The sequence below is a fragment of the Sebastes fasciatus genome, chromosome 17 (genome assembly GCF_043250625.1).
Source record: "Sebastes fasciatus isolate fSebFas1 chromosome 17, fSebFas1.pri, whole genome shotgun sequence".
In the NCBI taxonomy this organism is placed as follows: Eukaryota; Metazoa; Chordata; class Actinopteri; order Perciformes; family Sebastidae; genus Sebastes; species Sebastes fasciatus.
In genome coordinates, this window is record NC_133811.1 from 28,267,169 (window position 1) to 28,290,708 (window position 23,540).

The window sequence follows — 23,540 nt, forward strand, 5'->3', positions numbered from 1 at the left end:
TCCTCTACCTCTCTCACCCCTCTCTCTCTCTCTCTCTCTATGCTGCTCAGTGCATCTCCTCAGCTCCCTTCTTCAACTCCTCGTCTCTTAAACATATCCCCGTCCACCTGTTTTTATGCACAATTTAAATTTGCGCTTAAACAAGTGCAGCACACTCCGGCCGCGTCACGTCATCCGACGGCCATCAGTTAACGGCATCAGTAAATGCCTGCAGCGTACGCGGCACACATGTCACACAGAGACAGAAGAAGAAGAAGAAGAAGCAGTCAGCGGACAGCAGATGATAAAATTGCTGCCTTTTCTCAGAGAGTTGACACGTCGATGCCGGAGGACTTATTTCTGCTCGTCACGGTTCTGGAAGAACATTTATAGTAGAGCTGTGAAGTGGGACAAGCTGCTGGTTCAAATTTGACTGAACATAGAAACACATCATGTAGGTTTATGTCACCAGTTTGAATTATTTCAAATTAAAAAGCGCAGTGTTGGCGGCATCCAGTGGTGACGCTGCAGATTGCAACGAACTAAAACTTGTCCTGTTTGCTGAGCGTGTAGGAGAACTACGGTGGCAGACGTGAACATGTGAATGTCCCTCTCTTTAGAGCTAGGGTTTTTCCGGTTCTGGGCTACTGTAGAAACACGGTGGCCGGCTCCGTGAAGAGGACCCGCTCCGTATATAGATCATGGATGTCTAAAGAGAACTGGATACAGCATTAGAGGCAGGGCTCCGTTCATTCCTATGAAAGTTGCTCATTGGCGCATGAAGCCAAAAATGGCTCGACTTCTGAGTGGAAATGTATTTGGATCTTCCGGTGATCTTCCGCATCCATTGGGCCCATGGAGCAGGCGCAGTAGCGTCCGCTCGGTCACATGGCTAGGTCACGGGGTCACATCTGTCATGCTGTCTTCACGGCTTGCTAACTCCGCCCCCCAGCCCTTCGCTCCAGCCTCGGTCTGGGTCTCATTCACATAAAGAGGAGGAAGGGAAATAACTCTGGATTCGGCTATTAGTGCATTTTACAGCCTTTTAGGACCCAATGATTTAAATAAGGACTATTAGAGTGTTCATACTGGGGAGTTGATCCGCTGAGTTACAGACGTCTCTTTCCCAATGTAAATCTATGAAAAAAAGTCTCTTTGGGCCCGATGGCATCACGTGACGGACACAGAAGTTGTAGTTCCGCCGTTTGGCCACTACGAATAATTGGCATCAATGACCGGCGCTCTTCCTGGGGGAAGGATTCTCAGTTTCAGGTGATTAGACACTAATAACAACATACTTATTAATATTCAACGTATCATCGTGTGATTTCTTCCATTTTTTTAATGCATTTTTCTACGAATGTCCAAATTTGATATTACCCTCCACTACACACAATTATAATTATTTCCTCTTTATATATTTCAGTTGTATTCATAGGAGAAGGCCTCTCCGACTTACCCAAACTTTCTTTAGTTTAATATGAATATTGTCATCTTGATTTTTTGATATGCAATAATTCAAATGTACACACAAAACAGGAGGATCTCTCTTTCTCTATAAATCTCGACCACTATAGTGTGTCAGTGTGTATATATACTGTGTGCGTGCAGCATACGTCCTCTCACAGGTAAATCATGTTTTATAAAACGCAGACAACATGTCTGGAACATATACTACACACTACAGATAAAACTCACTGTTCAAAGCTCAGAGGAAAAACTGCCTCAAGTATTCCCAAATGACACGAACCATCCACTTACACGCACACACACGCACATACACACACACACACACACACACGCACACACACACACACACACACACACACACACACTTCCAGTAAAGTCCACAGTGAGTTCTGTGAAGGTAAACAGTCCAGTACTGACAGTGGAGGAGCTTCAGGGAGAAATCCCTCACCAGGGAGTCTGTGTGTGTGTGTGTGTGTGTGTGTGCGTGTGTGCGTGTGTGCGTGTGCGTGTGTGTGTGTATGAGTCACTGCATAAAATCTCCATCTTAATTCATATCCTCTATTTCTGAGAACCAAAATCGTATTTTCTTAAAGCTGCATTTTTTCTTTGCCTCGGGGGCAGAAAACACCACGAGCTATATGATGCAATATATATGTTTATATATGTATATATATATATATATATATACATATATATATATATATATATATGACGTTACCGCTACACAGGGCACCCTTTAGTGCCGATATAAAACGTACCAGGCGTTCCATTAACTACAATGTAAACCCATCCAGTGTGGTGTGATGTAGTTTAAAGAGCAAAAAGAGACACACTGGGTCGGCGAGGAGACGAGGTTGATGAGTCCAACAAACACAAGACTTTCATCTAGGAGACCGCTGTTCATGTCTCGTGCGTCATGATACAATCAACTGTTTATTTGTGTCCCCACTGTTTTTTTTTGCGTACTCATTAAGTGATGCCGAGGGTAACTATTAGGGCCGTCAATCGATTGAAATATTTAAAAACAATTAATCGCAATTTAATCAAATTTTGTATCTGTTCAAAATGTACCTTAAAGGGATATTTGTCAAGTATTTAATACTCTTATCAACATGGGAGTGGACAAATATGTGTTTGCGGCGGACCCAGATGCAGATGAAAATTTAGGCTTTATTGCCAAAAATGTGAATGGTGAATGAACGAGGGGAAATGCCGAGGCTGGGGAGTAAGGCAGCACAGGCAGGCAGAAAGGAATCCTAGGCACAGAAAGATACACGTTGGTGGATGAAAAAACACGGATCAAAACTTGGAACAGGCTCGACCCATGTGGTAGGCGAAGTCAACGATCTGGCGGCGAGTGACTGAGGAGCCCGGGTATTAGTTGTGTGGCTGATGACCTGATTACTGCCAGCTGCGTGGTTAGACTCAGGTGAGCTGATTACATCATTGGGCGCGGGAGCCTGCAGGTGGGAGGAGAGCATACACACACACACACACACACACATATAACACACTACCAGGCACGCCCACACAAGGCAGACAGGGGAACTGGAAAAACAGGGAAAAGACACACTAGGAAACGTGAGTTATGGCTGGGACCATAACAATATGCTGCTTTATGCAAATGTATGTATATATTTATCATTGGTAATCAGTTCACAACACAAAACAATGACACATATTGTCCAGAAACCCTCACAGGTACTGCATTCAGCATAAAACAATATGCTCAAATCATAACATGGCAAACTGCAGCCCAACAGGCAACAACAGCTGTCAGTGTGTCAGTGTGCTGACTTGACTATGACTCAATCATAAAGTGGGCATGTCTGTAAAGGGGAGACTCGTGGGTACCCAGAGAACCCATTTACATTCACATATCCTGAGGTCAGAGGTCAAGGGACCACTTTGAAAATGGACATGACAGTTTTTTCTTGACAAAATTGAGCGTAAGTTTGGAGCGTTATTTAACCTCCTTCACGACAAGCTAGTCTGACATGATTGGTACCGATGGATACATCAGGTTTTATAGTTTCATAACTAGCTCTAAAACTGAGTGCGCTACAACCTCCGAAAGACTGATGGTCTTAATGCACTAAAGAAATTAGTGGCGTTAAAACGATTTTGCGTTAAAGAGACACGTTTCTATCAGTTGACTGTATATGTAACATACATGTATCTGTGTGTGTTACAGGAAAAGCTGATCATACAAAGACACTGTACTCATAAACCTTCCCTCCCTCTCTGTTAACCCCCTCTCTTCTCTTCTCTTCTCTTCTCCTCTCTCTCTCTCTCTCTCTCTCTCTCTCTCTCTAGCTTACGCTGCATTATCTCTGTCAGTCTCTCACTACGTCCTCATCTATCTCTGTCATTTTCCTCTCTTCTCTCTCTAAACAGAGGGCTCCCCGGGGTATACGGAGTGGATGAGCAGCACACACACAAACACACACGCACACACACATACACACACACACACATCCTATACCTCCAAAATCACTGGTGCAGAGATAATCTCTCTATCTTCTTCCATTCTTTTTTTTTATTTATTTTTTTTCAATCTTTTTTGTTTTAATGTTTCATTATAAGAAATGTGATCAAATTCAATGTTTTACTCATTTACATACACACTCATTATTGTATTTATATCATATTATCCATGCTGTTACATATGTTTTACTTCTCTACTACATTCCTGTTTACACCTCTGTGTGTATATATATATATACATATATATGTATATATATATAATATATATATATATTCATATCCACACACTTCAGATGTTATCAGATGATGGAATGGGCGTTATCAGCTTCATAGATATTGCTTAGAAGGGGCCTGCTACACCTACTAGTAGGTTCAGAAGGCAGTTATCATCTATTCACATGGTGGATCACAATACAAATACAAGAAAATGATGCCCGCCTTAACCTTTTTTCAGATAATTCAGTGGGTTTTTAGATTTTTTTTTGCATAAAATGTCGAAAAATGTCCTCAACCCATTAAGGAGTATTTAAAATAAATGCGTTTTTACTGGACAGCAGTGAAGAAAATCTGTTTAAAACATGCAGCATCCTCAAAAATGCCTAACTAAAGCATGAGTTTTACAGTAAGAGAGTGGGACATGTAGCAGCACACAGGCTGCATCCTCAACATGCCGCTGCAAACGTCTGAGGCAGATTAAGATGAACGACCGCTGCTGCACAATACTGACGAATAAAATCACATTTGGATGTTTTTGCTGAGCGCTGAGGGTGTGATATGAATTTTAATACACCTGGGCACTGCTCTGCCTTCATCATTTCATCATCTCGCCGTGAATAGAATGAAGTTCTCCAACGCGCTAATCAATTTGTTGACCGTATCTGGTGCACAACAGCAGAATACCTATTCCATTTTTAAAATGACAACCGTAGGGTAGACAGACGTACCCGAAATAAATCAAAAATAGCTCCACAACTACCAGGTCTATATGCATGATCTTGGTCTCTATGGATAGGTAAGACCTCAGAGAATTCATCCCCAGTGTCAGTAACATTGTGACTGTTACTATGCCTGAGTAAACTGTGATGAACCAAAGGACAAAATATACATTTTATCCTCTCCTAAAATGTTTTCTAGATCAGACAGTGGATAACACCATTATAGCAATGATGCCATGCACAGAGACGTCACTGAATTCATTCAGCAACTCCTTGACTACAACTGTGCCAAAGCAGATATAAATAACTCAAAGCACATAGATTCTACAAAGGTTTTAGTGAGGATAGGACCAGGAGGACTCTCCGTTTGGACACTTAGATACCCAAAGTGTTGCAAAGGTGTGTTTTCTGCCTCTTGAAAGGGAATCTGGCTCTAAAGTACTCCTGATATCCACTACAGGAGGCTATGTGCACACAATGGAGCCTTTGGCCATGACATTTACCCTGTGCATCATCACATTCTACCATTGTGCACAGTATAAAATCAATGGTATGGGTTACCTTAAGAAGTGTTTAGATTTTTCCCCTGTGAAGGACTTCTTCTTCTTCTTCAGGCAGATTGCAAATGAACTCAACCATGACTGCTTCTGGCAAATCTGCAATCACGGGCCAAAAACTTGTTGTTGTTTTTTTCTCTCCAATTGTTTGTACAGCAGTCTACAAACAAACCTGATCCCAGGATAAGGAGCTGAGGGATGACAGCGAGGAGGAAAGAGAGGAGGTGAATGCGATGTGAGGTGACACCCAGGTTTTTAAAAAGGAACCCCCAGGGGGCAGCTAATGAATGGGAACAAATTGAGTGGGGCTCTTTTAAAATGGGATCAATATCAGTCAGGTGGAGGATGATGAGGCGTGACGAGGGGGACAAAGAGGCCGGGCGATGTAGGATAGATCGGCACCGATTGCAGTGAGAAGCAGGATCTATTTATTCGGCAGCTACAGCTCAAAGACGTGTAGTAAAAAATGTTCTGCTCACCAGCTTTACAATCAGTTGCAGCTTGATTGGCGTCCATTGTTGTAACTTCCAAACATGTGTATTTAACATGAGCGCAACGTGTGTTCCCAATCGGATTAATATTTAGAACAAAGTATCGGTACTTGGTATCGGCCAGTACCCAAATGTAAGTACTTGTACTTGTACTCGGTCTGAAAAAAGTGGTATCGGTGCATCCCTAGTCTTGGGTATGTTGCCCAGTTGGGGCCCACATAACACCCATTGTAATCCTGCATGGAATCCATGTGGGCAATTGACATTGTGCCATTACAGAACCGTCGGACAATCCCATATAGGGCCCATTCTTCAGCCCATTTACTACCCACATGGGCCCCACATACAAATGTTGGCTGGGATGTTGCTTCCCTTACCCCTCGACCACCTCTGGCTTGTAACAGTCGGATACACACACATTACCTTGCATTACTCTTCCTATAGCTACGGTGTATGAGACCAGCCTGAGCAGCTAACGTTAATTAGCTAGTTTAGCTGATAACATGTGCCACTGACAGTTATCACATGAAATGAGAAGCTGCTCTTTACTTATTCATTCTGAAATCAGGCAAGATCCCCTTATTTAAAAGATGTGTTCATATTTCGAGTGCCACCGTCACAAAACGTTTGGATGTTTGTTTCTCCTCCCTCTCATTCACACACCGACTCTGTATTATCTCTGTCTGTGTGTTCGTTATCTCAGCGGTGGTCTGTTGTTGTTGTCATCATCCCCTCGCTGTCGTCCTTTCACCACACCGTCCTACTGTTCACACAGAAGATAGAGCGATGGACAGAAAGACGGAGAGAGAGAGAGAGAGAGAGAGAGAGAGAGAGAGACGGAGGTGAATTGACACTCCACCCTGACTCCTGCCGCTCGCCGGCAGAATAACGATTAGCCGCTCGGCATGCTGGTCACATCGCCTCCTCTATCAATGAGTGAGTGAGCAGGGGAGTGACAGAGGAGAGGGAGAGAGGGAGGCAACAAGGTGAATAACAGACAGAGAGAGGGTGGAGAGGAAGAACGAAAGAGAGAGAGAGAGGGGGGGGGATAGTGAAGGGAGAGGAAGGGATGAGCGAGGGAACAGGGAAGAGAAACAGGGATATGAAGAGGAAAGAGGCAACAGGGAGGATAATGGGAAAGGAGGGTGGAGGAGGAGGACGGGGAGAGAGAGGTAAAGAATGAATGGTGGAGAGAGAGAGAGAGAGAGAAAGGGTTGAGATAGAGGGGAGAGGAGATGAAGGGCAGTGATGACAGAGGAGGGGGGGGCAGCTGATAGGATGATGAATGAAGATGTATGGGAACACAAACACACATACATACAACGCACACACTGGTTGTGTCAAATGTGGATAAAAATAGAAAGACATATTTCATTTTTTTCATTTTTTTTACGCAGCAGGTGATGTAATAGTTATCAAACCATCATCACCAATAATATCTGTTATAACCAACCCTGTCTCCTGCAAAAGTAGGATCCCAGAGGCTACATCTAAACTACATCCTCTAGTGAAAACGAGGGAGGGAAACGTATTTACTCCCAGATTACAGTCGCATTTTTAAAACACGTGGATGACGTTAACAAAAATGCAACAAAACTACTTGTTTGTGTTTAGAAAACAGAACTGCACCATAAACTTTAATGTGTTTATTTGCCCCAAACAGCCTCTATAGAGAGCCTAAGTCCCGCCCCCTTCCAATGGACCACCATGGGACCTATGGAAGTTTTTTTTTGGACTTTATTAGTGGTAATCCACAGAAGACAATCCACAAATGTGTACCATGATTTCCAAATATTTCACTATCCACAAACCTGTATTTTTGTAATTGTTTTATGTAAAGTCACATCCACAAAAATAAAATAAAATAATGCAAATACGCATAACTTACTCTGTAAATACGTATTTTAAGGTTTACATATAAAGTGATATATACGCATTTGTGCATCCATTTCATTTCTACATGTGGAATGATATTTGCGCATTTGCAGATCGCTTCCTGTGGATTTATGGGCCACGTGACATTTGTAACTTTCCTCCTGTTTGTTTACGGAATTTTTTTTCAGATCTGTAGATACTAGTTGTAATCCACAGAATACAATTCACAAATATGTACCATGATCTACAAATATTTCACTACCCACAAAACGTATTTTTGTATTTGTGCTGCGTAAAGACACATTCACAAGAATACAGGGTGATTTACAAATAAGCATAACTTGCCCTGTAAATACGTATTTTGATTCCACATAAAAATGTTATATGTTTACATGTAATTAGCGATATATATATATTTATGCATCCATTTATACACATGGAATGATATTTGCGCATTTGCAGATCGCCTCCTGTGTATTTATGGGCCATGTGACATAATTTCGGAAAAAATATGAACGGTATATTGTCCTAAGACGAGAGACGTAGATCACTGAGCGGTTTCACACAAAACTAAATGATACGACGACAAACTGAGACTTTCTTTGATTTGCAAAATTATCTTTCAAATGTACAAACATCACATTATGTGGGATTCAGGGCGCAATTCAAACGGATCAACAAATATTTGTCTCTCTTTTATTTCAAAATAAGATCCCATGGGGTCGACCGGAAGGGGGCGGGACTTAGGCTCTCTATTTACCATGCATATTAGCTGTAAGCTAGCTAGTTGTGTATACACTGACCGAGTTGTTTCTGACTGATCTCAGGACTCTGCAGAAACTCCACCTATATCTGTTCATTTGCAGAAACTCCACCTATATCTGTTCATTTCCTCCAGTCTCCTTTTTTTCCTCTCATCTCTGTACATTTAATTAGAGTTACATGCAACTCACATTCAATCCTTTTCAAGTAAATTATCAGGAAAGTCAAGGAGCTGAATAGATTATAGATAAATTGCACAAAAGGGATTCAAACACATGTAAGTGAAGACACACACACACACACACACACACGTAAAATTCAATAAAAATGTGTCACGTTCCGTTAAACATTAAACACATCAGACGCTAATCATGTGACACCAGCTGTTAAATGTCAGTCACACACAGTATCATCAGTATCCAGATGCCGTGTTGCCCACAGCTCCGACATAAAGGAGGTGGCAGCGTCTCAATGGGAGACTGACGGTTGTGTTGATTCTCGTTGCTGCGTCACTGTGAAACGAGTTGTGACAGAAACGTGACTGAATGTGTTGAATGCTGCGGCTCCAGTGAAGTCGTCTGCTCCAGCGTTGACAAAAAAAACATAATTTTTTTGTATTATTGTTGTTAAATCAGCCCCGTCGCACCAAATGGAGCATGAATGAGTCTTTTTGTGTGCAAGAACAATGCTGTTTTTGCTTTCGGCGTGACATTTCACGCCATGTAGTCTGTATTGACCGAAATGTAAAACACATCACACTCACACAGTTTTAGACTGTAAACTCAGTGTCAAGTTTTTCAGTTCATTTCTGTAAAGGTCAACCATGAAACTAAATTTATATAATTAAAACATTTAGTCAACTTTATTTTTCTGTCTTAAACGGACTATTTGTAACTTTCAGAATTGCTTGTTAACAGCGACACCTGTGGCCGTTAAGTCAACGAAAGTCAGCGTCGGGCTCGCGCTTGCTCGCTCTACATAGACATGAACGAGCATCACTCAAAACAGTGAGTCGACACGTCAACTAAAAGCACAATATCACTCTATATTTCAGCTGCTTGGCAGTAATGTTAGCTGACCAGACGAAGGTCTCTCAATGAATCAATACTGATCCTAGTGTTGGCTTTTCCTGCTTCAGCGCCGGCTAAGGCAGCGGGGCTCCGCAGCGAGTAACGTTGTCGTCTCCGCCCGCAGCCGGAGAGAGCAGGAAGACACCGGCACCCGGTCGGAAACGAGACGACAACGTTTCTCTCTGCAGAGCCCCGTCACTTCACAAGACACGGGAAACCTCTGTTGGTCTGGTGAAGCTGCAACATTTATTTCTGCACAAACATCCACTGAACATTCACTAGATATTCTCAGAGCTAAACTAACTCTTCTGCAGTGTTGAGTGAGCGCGCGTTCACGTCTAGAGGTGGAGCGAGTACACGAGAACACTCACTCTGTCTGAGTGAAGGCAAGCAGGCAGCAGAGCAGAGACAGCGGCAACATGAGAGCGCGCATATGCGAGCGCGCATGTGTCCCGACCCGCTACATTTATACGCTTAAAAAGTTACAAACAGTCCCTTTAATTTGTTGGCATCGTGTGGTTTGAGGCAGATCATTTTCAGATGGTGCATTCAAGAACACTCAGATTTATGATTTTACTTTAAAAACACTGTATCAGTGACATATGATGTCAGTGGATCAAACCCAGATTATAAGTGAACATGTTTGACGAGAATAATGTGAATTCGGTTGTTTCTTGCATTGGAAAGTGTCACAACTCAGATGTCCTGGAATGCACCAAAACAAGGCCTTTTAAAATGCTACCTGCATGTTATGATGATGGAACATGGCAGAAAGGTTCCCTGTGATGAATTATGGAATGAGAAACATGCACATGCTAAAGATTTATAAATTAAATGCCGGACTGAAGATGAGCAGAAGTCAGAAGAATAAAGTTCACAAAGTGAAACCTCCCAATACAAGAGATCGAAGAAGTCACTCGGTTCATTTCAGTGTGCTATAATAATTTAATGCGTAAGTATTATTTCTGGAGGTGCGTTCAAGGACACTCTGACATCAGGTATTTTCGGCTCCTGCTGAACAGCAACCTTTGCAATAAAAAAAACTTTAATTAAATCATGTCTGTTGGACTGTTCAGCAGAAGACCTGTTTATTAGATAGCTGGCAGTATGTTGAGTTATTTTAAAGTGACTTTAGGGACATGTGTTTTCCGTATTTATGTTATGTTGTTTTACATAGTTTACTTATTTTAAGACCAACCATGATGCTCTTCTTAAACCTAAATAAGTAGTTTTGTTGTCTAAACATGACTGCCACCATTTCACGTTAACGCAGTGGTGTTAAATAACACGTGAAAAGCCTAAAATGCGTTATCATGACACGCGGAATGTCCTTAAAAAATACAGGACTTTTGCCCACGAGACCGGCGTTCGTGTCCCGTGTGAAACCAGAAGAAGTTGATTCCTTTTTCACGTAACTTCCGTACTTAATTTATGCCATTTCCGGTGTTATTTCAACCCAAACCGTGATCTTTTCCTAAACCTAACTAAATAGTTTTTGTCACGTAACTTCCGTACCTAACTTACGCCACTTCCTGTGTTATTTTAACCCAAACCGCCATTTTTTCCTAAACCTAACCAGCAGGTACAATAAATGTATACCAGTAGAATAACATCTGACACAAAGCACAAAGAATGAATTTAAAAGTTGTAATTTATAAAGATAACAGCCATACACTCATTTTCTTTTCATTATCTACTTGGATCTTCACCTCTACATGTTTACCACCTCCTCTCGTATCTATATATATATCACACTCAATTTAATTAAAACGTGAACATTTCTTTTCCTTCCAGCCTGTTGTCACCCATGTGTTGAAATACAGCAGCTCTGTGCCGTTTAAAAGCTGTGGCAAAACATGAAATATGGCTTCAATATGTCGCTGCAGTTTTATTTGGCCCTTGTAAACATAAATCACACATTGTTAAAGTGCTCCGCGTTGTACGGCGACCCCTTGACAACAGCATCGGCTAAACCGCCGCAGCGTAATGCAAATGTAATGTCATGAAACGAACGATTACATTTCGCCTGCAAAAATTCAATTTAATACGAGATAAAAGAGTGCATTAATGCGGGTCATTTGGCAGCACTCACCATCATAACCATTACATGCAGGTTTCTGGCCCATACTGAGCTGATTACTGTGTTACTGGTGAGGAGGGAATACAGGGAACAGCACACACTCCTTCATAAATAAGTCACTGAATGAGCGAGGGATGTAAAAGAGGAGATAGTTTCAGACACAAGACGATGCAGCATAAGATTATTCTTTAACCTTGTGGCGTCCTCCGTTCCGTGTCCAGTTAATGACTCTTATTTATTTTATTACTGGTGCTAATCACTTTGTAATTACAGAGCTGGTGATTTACTATTTCATTATGTTGGGGAGCTTGCCAGAGACGAGGAAAAATTCAAAATCGAAGCAACAGAGGCTGAAATATCCTGACTTTTAATCCCTTTTTATGCAGCGTCTGAAATCAACTTTTTTCACTTCCTGTCACTGTTGCAGGCGATATTTTTTTTGTCTGCCACTTTTAAAATCTCTGTGCTAACTGAAGGAATAACATTTTAGATCTGATGTCATTCAATGTTTGATATATTTTACAAAAAAAACCATTACATGCATGATAAATTACAGAGTTAGAATTCGCTTCTGGGGTAGCCCTATTTTTCAGTCCACTGTCCACTGTCTACTGTACACAGTACTGTACTGCACTTTGTTATTGTCATGTATAGAAGATATTTGCATAGAAAACGCACAATTAAAATTATTATGATTATTTAAATATTTGCTTTGATTAAAAATCATCTTGGGAAGCTGTTAGGAAGTTAAACAGCTCATGAGTTACCTGCACAGGTGTTTTCGCTCTCTGTGCCTGATTAGAGCTGCTCTCCAGACTCACTGATTGATGTCTCCGTCAGTCTGCTGAGGGAACAAACTCGCCCACCTTCCACCTGAGCAGAAGTCTAATCAAACACCTGAAAACACCTCGCTGTGATTTTTGAAAAAAAAAAGTTAAAAGGGAAAAACTTCACTACAAAATGTAGTCTGAATTATTTAGTGTTTCATTTTCAGCAACACATTTTAAAGATTTTTTTCTCCTTTTTATCACTTTATCACAAACATATTCAACATAACAACATTCTGGTGATCCATATATAAACATATACACTCACCAGCCACTTTATTAGGTACATCTTGCTAGTACCGGGTGGTCTTCTGCTGCTGTAGCCCATCTGCTTCAAGGTTGGACGTGTTGTGCGTTCAGAGATGGTATTCTGCATACCTTGGTTGTAACGAGAGGTTATTTGAGTTACTGTTGCCTTTCTATCATCTCCAACCACTCTGCCCATTCTCCTCTGACCTCTGACATCAACAAGGCATTTCCGTCCACACAACTGCCGCTCACTGGATATGTTCTCTTGTTCGGACCATTCTCTGTAAACCCTAGAGATGGTTGTGCGTGAAAATCCCAGTAGATCAGCAGTTTTTGAAATACTCAGACCAGCCCGTCAGGCACCAACAACCATGCCACATTCAAAGTCACTTAAATCCCCTTTCTTCCCCATTCTGATGCTCGGTTTGAACTTCAGCAAGTCGTCTTCACCACGTCTAGATGCCTAAATGCATTGAGTTGCTGCCATGTGATTGGCTGATTAGCTATTTGTGTTAACAAGCAATTGAACAGGTGTGCCTAATAAAGTGGCCGGTGAGTGTATATATATATATATTTATGTCGATAAGACATAAACGATAAGATGGACGTTTCATTTATTCATATAAAACACATTTTGTCTCCATCTTTCAAACATGGAGGCCGAACTGTTGTTTTCTTTCTGGAGGTGGCGCTCTAATAAATACTCAGAGACGGAGAGAAAAGAGGCGTAAAGAGTGAGAGACAGACGCATTGAAAAAAGGAGGAAGAGGCCGACAGGTAAACAGTCAGAGAATCACACACAGTCTCAGCTTGTTGTTTATGTGAGCTGCATCTTTATCTGAGGATTTTAGGACTCAGCCTGGACTACTTAGTGTGTGCTCAGTGTCTGAGCGGATTGTCGTCTACCTGAATGAACAAAAAGTGTCCTACCCTAGAAGAGGCTGCAGTGTCAGCTGATACATAATAATGAGTGTTTCTGTTGCTGTAAGTCTGCTCATGTTATTACTGAGTGTTCAGCATTAAAGTGCAAACAGTCACCTGAGGAAAGGCGACCTGAGGCCTGTACTAGGAAGCAGGATTTGGGGTTAGCAAGGTAACTTCAGGGTTAACCCTTCAGGGTTTCCCGTCGTACGACGATGGTTCACTTCTTACCGGGGTAGATCGCCATGGTAACTGATGCTGAACACCTGACCTGCTCCGGAGCAGGTTATGTTCCAGATAAGAGATCAACTGGTGTAAAAGCACCGCCCAGTGACAAATCAGAGCTTGGCGCGTGGATCGTATGATAATATTACACAAATTATTATATTATGAAGAAGTTTAAGTCGTAATCCAGACGACTAAAAAACAACACAGTTTAAACCGCTTTGAATTATGTTTTTATGTTTTTTTTATTTGCTCTCAAGTCCGTTTCACACCGCCGGAGACGGGGACGCAGCTGAAAGAAGGTTGAAACAGTCATACACACCATATTAATACAATTATTTAGAATAAAGTTTGAGGGTCATGAAGATTACGGGAGTTTCCCGGGAGAAACAACAAAACTGGAGGGCGCTTGGAGATGGACTTGAAATACGGGAGTTTGCTTTTGTGACAAGGGGGATGAGGATATATTGAGAAAACCCAACCACTAATAATATTACTAATAACAAGGTATGGGAACAATTATGTTGGCGACAATAAAAAACATGAAACAATGCCAGGAGGAGCTACAGCCCAACATAAAAGGGGCAAAGTCCAAACTACTAGTCAGGGCGGAGGGTCTCTGTCTGCCAAGCCGGGCAAATGTAGGGGATGACCCACTGTAGACCGATGCATAAAGGGAGGTGAAATTACACAAATGCACAAAACCAAAGATGAAGTGTGGGGTGCAAACACCACTCAACCGTGCAACAGAACACAAACAGAAACATCGGGGTAGGAAGACGGGAAACAGACACATTTACTACTATTAAGAAAAACTAGCAGAGAAATAAGACACTTAAAGATAACACCTGGGCCAAACAGCAGTCAGCACTGCAAGGAAAGAACAATAAGAAAAACAATTACACAACGACCAAACCCACTAAATGGGTATTAAAGGAGAGTTTATAGGTAAAGGTTTTATGAGTTTAATCAGTCTCACTTAGGGCGGGAACCGGCCTTCACCTCTTTATCATCAGTCACCACAACCCAGAGAAAATCTGGTCTATGACATCAAAACAATCAGTCAACGCTCTGAGACTCACATACAGGATCCCGACGCATACAGCTTAAATAAATACCTCACTTTAAAGAGGGGCTGTGTCTTTACAGCCTGGTATATATATATATATATATATATATAGGAGCACAAATGAGCTCCACCTGGTGCCCAATGGAGCCTGATCCGTCTCATTTAAAGGAGGTTCATATTGCCAGTTTAATATAATAATAATAATATCCATTTTCAGTTTTTCCTAAATGTTGGATATCTCTTCTATGAATTAAACTCCCATATTCAGATTTAATTATGTGGAATAAAAGGCGTGATATCTCGCCTCTCTTTCCTTTATTCTGCTGGATTCAGGCCTCGGGCTGTAATCCGTCTCTCCAACAATTCACTGGGTTTTTACTGGCAGCACAATAAACTGAGGACAATCGTCAGAGCAGTTCGGCTCGACGTAATTTGTCTGTAAATCCATATATTTTTACGCACCATGTTAAAAGTCACACAATGAGCCTCCCGACTCCTCGTTTTCTCTGCAGAGTGTGAGTTACGGACGAGACTGATGACTGAATGCATTCAGTGAGTGGATCTGAATGGAGGAAGAAGCTTGAAATCCAGTGTTTCCTACTTCAGCAAATAACACACAGACACACCGGCTTTGTCCTCTGAAAAGACTTTTTGTTTAAAGCTTCAGTAGGCAGAACGTTTTTGGCATCAAACCCTTTAGTATGGTAAAGAAATGTAGACGTTATAGTGCTTTTCATCCCAAAAAATGGCAGCTTCCCCCACCTTAATACTGCGACTTCAGCCCCCCTGCTCCGACTCTGGCTCCAAATGACATCATAATCTCAAGATGGCAGCTCCCTTATCCAGAATATTTTGGCTTCACTTCTGTACAGTGGGAGGAAGCGGAGACATACAGTGTGTTCCAATCCGCGTACTTCTGTACTTACACTCACTATTTTGAGTGCATAAGTGCGTTCACACTGGGAAGTACGGCAAAATGCAATGCACTCAAAGTACCCGGATGTTGTACTCAAAACGGTCAGATCGTTGGGTGTGGAACGCCGGACACTTTCCACACTCAACTGTCGCCATCTTGGCTACGTAGCGGAAGGGGCGGAGCCACGACCAATATTCAGACATACGTAGATAACAGAATAAAACAATACAATACGTAAACATACCGGTGCATTTTCAGCCAACAGGAGGACACATCGTAGGCGACGACGTTGGAAACGTAATTTCCACTCTGTTTTCATTTTTTTCAGAAGATATTTTGTCGGGTAGCGAGCCGCGGTCAAATGTTGCGATCGTCATTTCCGGTCAGTGCGCCGCAGAGTATTCGATTTTAGACGATCCTACCCCGTTGAAATTTACGCACTACTCAAGTGAGTACAGAGTGCACAAAGTGCACTACGTTTAAGTGTACTTCTGGAAGTACGTGGATTAGAACACTGATACAGTCTATGCTAATGAGTGTAAGGTGACTAGCTTCTGATATATAGATGCAGCCACCAGCAGCGTAACATAATTGTGATTGGCCCCAGTGCAAATTTTTTTCTTGGGCACTCGCCCAAAACACAAGCCTACGCTCGTGCTCACACAACCACTCCAGACAATTGTTAAGCAGACAATTGCTCTGCCACCACAAAGAGGCTCACCATGCAACTCCCAGCCTGTGATCAGCGCCACGGACAGCAGCCGGAGCGCCAAATTTATCGACGCTAATTGAGCAGCCTGCTCCGGACTCAGCCGCCAAATGTTATCACAGACACAGATTACAGTCGGTGCACATTTTCCAACATATGAGACGTAACAATTACAGTGCTATAGATTTAAATCCCTGATCCCACTGTCCTTTTTTGCACCGTCGATATTTACGCCACTGGCAGCCAGCTAGTTACCAACCAACTTCTAGTTGTTGGGAGTGTCTTCCCCCATGGTTTGCACAAATTAATTGAAGCTGAAACTGCTGCAAGGAAACTTTGATGCTTAACCTTTGTTCACAGAGAAACAAACCTAGAAAGGTAAGAAGACTGAGGCAATAAAAAAAAAAAAAAAATCAGGAACAAGAGAGAAAACAGCAACAGACTATTAACAAGCCTTCTGGGACTGACTATCTTCCTGTTGTCCAGTGTTGGCAGGCAGGCAGGTTGGCGATTCTGCTTTTAGATCATTAAATGTCATTTAGAGAGCTACGTGTTTAGCATTAGCAACTAAAACCTGAGTGGAAACATCCCAGCTGTATGAGCAATGTGCAAGAAATGTATCACGAAAAGAAGATTAAAGGTTTCAATGAATAATAAAAAGATGATGTCATGGTGTCAACTCTGTGTATTAAATATGAACCAGATTTTATTAAAACAGCACAGTGTTTGATTTCTAGCCAAAATTCTGCGGATTTGTAATAAAACACTGTCATCAAAACTGTTGACTCAGTGGCTTTTTTTAATCGGTGTAGGCATTACTTTTTATAGCGGGAGACATCCTGCCAAGGACAAATGGTCCCATCCTGGTCCCATCCCGATCCCATCCCGATCCCATCCTGGTCCCATCCCGATCACATCCCGGTCTCATCCCGATCCCATCCCGATCCCATCCCGGTCTCATCCCGATCCCGATCCCGATCACATCCCGGTCCCATCCCGGTCCCATCCCGGTCCCATCCCGGTCCCATCCCGGTCCCATACCGATCCCATCCTGGTCCCATCCCAGTCCCATCCCGGTCCAGAACTGACTTCAGGTTTCTACACTGCTGTCACGTCGCTACTACAGAGGGAAATGACGACCAGAGTGTCACAGAGCCAGGAGCTCATCAGGAGTTCCAAGAGGAGTAAAGGTACGTTTATAACGTGGCTGCTGGTGGTGTTTTTAAGGATTTAAAGGTTTGTTCCCTGTAAGCCACCAATCACAGCAAGGGGTCGGAGGGACTGTTATGCCAAACAACTTTGTGTCTTCATGCTGGAACTTTTGCCAGCTGTCTCATTGAAATGATCGAGGAGACTGTGGGGCGAATTCACAAAAGGATTGCGCAACTTGTATTTTGCAGCAACTGATTCTGCAGAAATAAGACAAAAAGAACCTGTGTCATTCTCAAAGCACCCGCAAAGGGTGAAATGCACCTCTTACTGAGCAACGCAGTGTCAGGCCAGTTTGTGAAATAGTCACGAAATTTAATAAATTTGATTTGTGGACATAGACACAAATTTCCCTTTTTTTTTTCTCGTGATGCTCAGCACAACTTTAAACAACACGTGACGCATCCAGTCTTTTTAAAATAAAACTACTGAATTAAGTTTAGGAAAAGATTGACTTGGTTAGGATTAGACAATAATCTTCTTAGTTATGTTTAGGAAAAGATGGTGGTTTTGGTTAAAATAACACCGTAAATCCCGTAACTTAAGTAGAGAAGTTACGTGACAAATAAATCAACGTTGACTTCTGGTTTCACGCGGGACATGGACACTCGTCTCCTGGGCAAAAGTCTGGTATTTCTTTTACCCTAACCCCTCCACCCCGACCTCCTCCCTACACAGCATTTGCAGCTATATTTCCTGATTCACGATTACGTGGATTACATACAAATTGATTGAATTAAATTGAACTGATTTGAATGACTGAATTATAGTGTATTACTGTTCTGTGGATGACTATTGGCTAAAAAAGCATTTCGTCTTCATTAAGAAAAAACTAAAAGCTTTCTACAGGCACCTTTCATTGTTTCAAACTGAAACCACTCAGAGAAGGCTGAGAATGAGAACGGTTTATCTGTGCACCATCTCATCGCTGAAATCAGAGCTCCTCAATTAGAGTGACACCTGAGATTATTGAAGTCATTATACATTCTGTTTATGGGATAATTTGAAGTGGATTTAATTAAACTGAGATTAAACTATTCCTCATTTAGCGTGTGAACTCCAGGAAGCTTCTGGAGGGCCCTCAGAGGCCCCTGAATCTACCTCAGGAGCCGCTGATCTAATCGGCCTGTCAGATGATGAATCATTACATTAATCAAAGAATGAATCAGCCAAACAGGGTCAGGCAGCGAGTGTCTTCTCCAATGACGACCCGTTGTTTGACTTCATGATGTTACATAAACTAGACTTCGCCCTGAGACGTGTCACGTTACAATCTGTGGAGTAATCACTTCTTCGCCTCGCAATGCTGCTCGATTATGATTGTATTCTGTCTCGGTGGGGATCCCCCGGCGCTGAACGAAGATGGCATCGTCGTGAAGGAAAAGTGTGTGAGTTATGCGGCGCAGAGACGAGGCCTGCAGTTGTGCAGTCTGCTGAGCGTGATTCCTGTGACAGCCGCGGCAGAGAGGGAGACAAACTCGATTAATCGTGGCTGGTCGCGGTCCCGAGAGGGCCTGAGGCTGAGAGGAGACGACAGATGAGGGGAGGAAGTGTTTAACCCCCGGCCGATTCCTGTCAGCTCCCGTCCACGCCGTGTCACAGATGGTACAGTAGCATCTACTAGTGCACACTGGTGCTATAGGCAGACGTCTTGTGTAATGTTCCGTATTTGGAGAGATTTTAAATTACATGTGACAGCTACACTGAATCTGAAAACACATTTTCTCATTTTCCCAGATGTCACTGTTGCAGTCATTTACTTTAATTTACTTTAAACGATCTCTAACATGGCAAACTGCAGCCCAACAGGCAGCAACAGCTGTCAGCGTGTCAGTGTGCTGACTTGACTATGACTTGTCCCATTCACATATCTGGAGGTCAGAGGTCAAGGGACCCTTTTGAAAATGGACAAGCCAGTTTTTCGTCGCCAAAATTTAGTGTAAGTTTGGAGCGTTATTTAACCTCCTTCACGACAAGCTAGTATGACATGATTGGTACCAATGGATTCTTTAAGTTATTCTAGTTTCATATGATACCAGTATCTTCAATTCAATTAAATTTATTTATATACAGCACCAAATCATAACAGAAGTTATCTTGAGATGCTTTTCATATAGAGCAGGTTTAGACCGTACTCTATAATTTACAGACCCTACAAGAGACCCCCAGCATGCATTGTTATGCGACAATGACAAGGAACCCGGCTCTGGGTGGACGGCCATCTGCCTCGCTATAGCGTTAAAACTGAGCCGGCTACAACCTAGAAATTGCGTTAACGTGTTAAAGAAATTAGCGGCGTTAAAACAAATTTGCATAAACAAGTTATTATTGCGGAACAACTCTACTAAAATATTTTGCTGAAGATTTTTTTGTTTGTTTCAAACTGCGACCTTAGTAACTGGGAGAAAATAATGTTTTAAGAGACAGGATTGGTTCTGCTGGTATTTGGTCATAAGTATTGGACAACCACAACTACAATTAATTAAATTAAATAACAACCGCCGTTAGCAGACTTTCTTACGCAAGGTTACGTACCAAGCGTAATGTCAATGTTTACTTTTGGTTTCACACTGGACACGAACAGCGGCCTCCTGTCTGATAGTCCTGTGTTTGCTTGACCCATCTTGCTTACTTAGTATTACTCGTTGTTATATCACGTGATTTTCAATAACGGTTGCAACTGCATTGTGAATTACGTCCCGGAGGAGAAACGTATTTTGTCACTAATTTGTTTTTTGACGTATCACAAATACGTTTGTAATGAAGGTCGGTCAGGTAGGAGACGGTCGGGGTGGTGGATGAGTCAAACAAAGCGCAAAGCAGGAATGTAATTTTGTACTAGACAGGGTTTGTTCTGCAGGTATTTGGCTGTAAGTATTGGACAAATAAAAACGTTGATGGCGCTAGATAAAATAACAAATAAACACAGAAATACAAACATAAGCTGTGGGTGTTATTGCTGCATTGACTTGAATCCAAATGATGTTAAAAGCATTTCTCCTCAGAGCTGTAACCCCCCTGCTGCGCTGCACAACACAACACAATCAGCCAGCTGAATATGTAATAACACGCGTCAACCTGTTACAGCATGTTCTGCAGCTCAGCTCGGATTAAAGGTTAATTATGTTTATTAGGGCGACATATTAACATAGAAAAAGCTAATTATATATTTACACACATGCGCTAAAACAGCTTAGCGTGTCTCGTCAAAATTACATCCAAAGCCGTGTACGTTCAGACTGCTCTCCGGTGTTCAGTCATCAATCTCTGCTCTCCGATTTCCATAAAAGACAACAACCACAGCAGCCGGCTCAGCGGTGAGCGTTTCCTTTTGTTTTCACCTAAAGTCTCAGTTTGTTCTCCCCCACCTGGATCCTAATTCTCAATCACGCAGGACATGAATATGCAGAACATGTGGTAGAGGAACACAACGGCTGCTGTAGAGTCTGTTTGTGCGTGATCCAGTTTTATGCACACAAATAAAAAGGTAGAAATTCATAACCAAGAAGGTTTAATATGTGTTTGACTTATCAACATTCTGCACTACGCTTCAAAGAGGAAACACTATTTCCTTTTCTAATGTTTCCTCTTTACTTCACTGCGTTGATCTGACAGCTGGAGTTACTTTGCAGATTTACATTTCGCGTGAGAGGAGCTCAATAAAATGTCAATGTTGTTAATCTTTTATCTCTAAAATGTCAACGTTTCAGGAGTTATGAAAAGCAGAACCACATTTTTTTTCTTTTATCTGAAGGGTTTGAGGCTTTGAGGTTTTAGAAAAGCTTGTAATCCTTCAACCGATCTGAGAGCACCGAAATCCTCAAAACTGGAGATGTGTTTTTTTTTTTTTACCTGACATTGACGAGATGACGCAACGCTACTTTAACTTATTACTGGAATATACATTCTCACTTTCTGATGTAGTTCTACACATATTGTCCATATTTGTCATGTTTCAAAAGAGGATAAAAAAACATTTTCGGACGTATTTGTTTCTTCAAGCCACTGGGTGGGTGTTTCCATGGCAGTGGTTGACTGACAGCAAGAGCAGGCGTTGCTAGGAGACGAGCTGACAACTTCTGTGGTTAACGTTCTTCTCAAAGAATGGGGGTGTGGTTAATAGTCAGCTGTAATTAGTGCAAAATACACCGACTCTCTCTGACTCTCTCTCTTCTTCACCGTCTCCTCATGGCGAGGCGGCCGTCTGGCTGCTGCTGCATCGAGGAGATGCACCGCCGCACGCCGACCACAGGGCAGGGAGGATGGATAGACATGTTGCCGAGGTCCGCCATTTGAAACGGAGTTTCGGGACGTTTTGGAGGTGCACCGGCCGCTCTCAACTCAGCTCCCAGCACCGACACCGCACCGGGCTGCGCATTCTGCGTGTCATGATAACGCATTTTAGGCATTTTGCGTGTCATTTAACACCACGTCGTTATCGTGAAAAGGTTGCGGTTATGTTTAGGCAACAAAACCACTTAGTTATGTTTAGGAAAAACATCATGTTTGGTCTTTAAATAAGTGCGTAAACTAAGTAAAATACGTACATAAACAATGTAACGTAACGGCCCGGACAGACAGGGTGCGTGAGCAGCGTGTGACGGCCGCCTCGCCAAACTGCTGCGTCTCTCACACGTGTGGAGTCCACAGGCAGTGTTTCAGCTGCAGCTGCTGCCAGCCCTTTCTTTCTACATAGTTTGCCTTTCATAACAGCCATTACATTTCATTATAAATATCATTTATATTTATTTTAGACAGAAAAAGGTTAAGAAATGTGTGGTAATTTGTAAATAATAGTAATAGTCCACAGTTAAAACCTCATTCTTTATTCATTCATGGAGCCCTACAAGTCACTGCATGTTCTAAAACACTGTCCTGCAAATATTTCAGAATAAAAGCCATGTGTTAACAAATGAAGGAAAAAAAAAAAGATTTTGAGACGGAAGTAGGAAGTGTGGATTTAAAATTAAATCTTTACTTTTTTCACATCTGCTGCCGCCGTAAGTACGGAGAACATGTCATAAAACGTCACTAACTTAACTTCAAAATAACTCAACTGTTGTGTTCTGGCTGTGCCAGCTTGTTGTTGTGAACTGTTGTGGGTTTTGATGTGGTTTATTTGTATGTATTTCCGGTGTTTCCTGTTTTATTTTGGTGATTCACTCCTCCTGTGTCTTGTCTGGGTTTACTTCCTTCCTTTGTCTGTTTTCCCGCCTTTTGGTTGATTGTCTGCCCCGCCCTGATTTGTTTCACCTGTGTGTAATCTTGTCTGTTATTTAAGCCTGTGTGTTTCCCCTCTGTCCTTGTTGGTTCGTACTTGTCTTCCCAGTCCCTTGTCCTCCGTGTTCCTAGTGTTCCTAGTGTTCCTAGTGTTCCTCCTGCCCGTGACTCTCGCACCCTCTGGTTTGTAGTTTTGTTTTTGTTCTCAGTTTGGTTTTGGTGTGTTTTCATTTGTACTTTGTTCCCCTCCTTGTTTTGTGATTTTTGGATGTTGTCAGCTTGATTAAAGCTCGCTCTTATTTAAAATCTTCCTGTCCTGCTTGTACTCTGCGTTTGGGTCATCTTAGTAACTCAGCACACGACAGAACGAACCAACCCTAAATAATGACCCCAGCAGAGAGCTTTTATGCCTTTTTGGGCATCCGGATTCGGCCCGAGCATCAGCCTCAGCCCCGGCCTGTTGGCTTCCTGAGCTTCCGGCCCATGCCC

The 23,540-nt window shown here is 42.2% G+C and overlaps 1 protein-coding gene across 1 annotated transcript in view; it reads left to right on the forward strand.

Moving 5' to 3' along the window:
* The window catches only part of LOC141753821 (uncharacterized), a 443,535-nt gene that overhangs the window by 400,525 nt on the left and 19,470 nt on the right, over positions 1-23,540 (forward strand). The gene's annotated exons all lie outside the window — the stretch shown is intronic.